A 3,074-nucleotide genomic window follows, 5' to 3' on the forward strand; every position below is an offset into this window, starting at 1 on the left:
CAACTACTACTATACTACATACAAACTACTACTACTACTACTACAAACTATACTACTACTACTACAAACTACTACTACTACTACTACTACTACTACTAACTACTACTACTACTACCTAACTACTACTATACTACTACACTATCTACTACTACTACTACTACTACTCACTACTACTATACTACTACTCTACTACTAACTACTACCACACTACTACTACTAACTACTACTACTACTACTATACTACTAACTACTACTATACTACTACTACTACTACTACTACTACTACACTACTACTACTACTACAACTACTACTACTACTACTACTAACAACTACTACTACTAAACTACTACAACTACTACTACTACATACTACTACTACTACTACTACTACTACTACTACTACTAACTAACTACTACTACTACTACCACTACACTACTACTAACTACTACTACTATTACTACTACACTACTACTACTACTACACACTACTACATAACTACTACTACTACACTACTACTACTACTACTACTAACTACTACTACATACTACACTACACTACTACTACTACTACTACTACTACAACTACTACTACTACTACATACTACTACTACTACTACTACAACTACTACTAACTACTACTACACTACTACACTATACTACTACTATACTACTACACTACTATACTACTACTACTACACTACTACTACTACTACTACTACTACTACTACTACTCTACTACTACTACAAACTACTACCTACTACATACTACTAACTACTACTACTACTACTACTACAACTACTACTATACTACTACTACAACTACTACTACTACTACTACTACCTACTACTACTACTACACTACTACACTACATACTACTACTACTACTACTACTACTACTACTACTACTACTACTACTACTACTACTACTACTACTACTACAAACTACTACTACTACTACTACTACTACAATACTACTACTACTACTACTACTACACTACTACTACTACTACTACTACCTACTACACTACCATACACTACACTACACTACAACTACTACTACTACTACTACTACTACTACTACTACAACTACTACTACTACTACTACTACACTACTACTACTACTACTACTACTACTACTACTACTACTACACTACTACTACTACTACTACTACTACTACTACTACTACTACTACTACTACACTACTACTACTACTACTACCACACTACCACTACTACACTACCTACAACTACTACTACTACTACTACTACTACTAACTACTACTACTACTACTACTACTACTACTACTACTACTACTACACTACTACTACTACTACTACTACTACTACTACAACTACTACACTACTACTACTACAACTACTACTACTACCTACTACTACTACTACAAACTACTACTAACTAACTACTACTACAACTACACTACTACTACTACTACTACTACTACTACTACTACTACTACTACTACTAACTACTACTACTACTACTACTAACTACTCAACTACTACTACTACTACTACTACTACTACCTACTACTACTACTACTACTACTACTCTACTACTACTACTACTACTACTACTACTACTACTACTACTACTACTACTACTACTACTATACTACTACTACTACTACTACTATACTACTACTACTACTACTACTACTACTACTACTACTACTACTACTACTACTACTACTACTACTACTAACTACTACTACTAACTAACTACTAACTATACTACTAACTACTACTACTACTACTACTACTAACTACTACTACTACTACTACTACTACTTACTACTACTACTACTACTACTACTACTACTACTACTACTACTATACTACTACTACTACTACTACTACTACTACTACTACACTACTATCTAACTACTACTACTACTACTACTACTAACTACTACTACTACTACTACATACTATACTACTACTACTACTACTACTACTACTACTACATACTACTACTACTACTACTATCTACTACTACTACTACTACTACTACTACTAACTACTACTACAACTACTACTACTACTACTACTACTACTATTACTACTATACTCACTAACTACTACTACTACTACTACTATACTACTACTACTACTATACTACTACTACTTACTACTACTACTACATACTACTACTATACTACTACTACTACTACTACTACTACTACATACTACTTACTACTACTACTATACTACTTACTACTACTACTACTACTACTACTACTACTACTACTATACATACTATCTACTACTACTACTACTACTACTACTACTAACTACTACTACTACTAACTACTACTACTACTAACTACTACTAACTACTACTTTTACTACTACTACTACTATATACTATACTTTTGTGGGGACCTTTTCTAATATTAGTCCGATTGTGGTTGGAAATATCTTTATATTTTGATGTCATGACACCAGTGACACATGCCACCTCATGATCAAATGTGTAACCTTTTCGTTGTTTGACCTCCGGAGAACTGGTTACACACTTCCAAAATAGTTTGGAACCGGAGAGTTAGAAGGTGTGACGTCACAACTTCTGCATGTCATTAAGAAGTCTCAGGTTCGATCGGCAGACAAGACAGACTATTTGTAATGGATAAAATATTTCCTTTGTATTTTACTTTCTGCTTTGTCTGAAATTGTTTCATGCAAATCCATGTATGCCTATTTCATACACTATTTTATGTTCCAAATTCGCCACTTTAATATATAAAAATAGGTAGCAGACACTAACGCATATAATAAAGACTAAACAAGCACATAAATAATAGCTAATAAAATAAACAAATGTCAATTATCTTATTTAATAATTCATAAATAAAAAATAACTGAGAAAATAAATAAATAAGAAAATAAATAAATCGATAAATAAATAAATAAATAAAAAATTAATAAAGAAATAAGGAAACAACTAAATAGGTTTCTAAAAGTGTTATAAATAGTTGAATGAATAAATAAATAAATCGATAAATAAATACATAACATACTATAATATTTCAGTACATACATCTAATATAATATT

This window comes from Berghia stephanieae, chromosome 11, assembly GCF_034508935.2.
Source record: "Berghia stephanieae isolate SIO BIC M18660-M18661 chromosome 11, UCSD_Bste_1.3, whole genome shotgun sequence".
Lineage (NCBI taxonomy): Eukaryota > Metazoa > Mollusca > Gastropoda > Nudibranchia > Aeolidiidae > Berghia > Berghia stephanieae.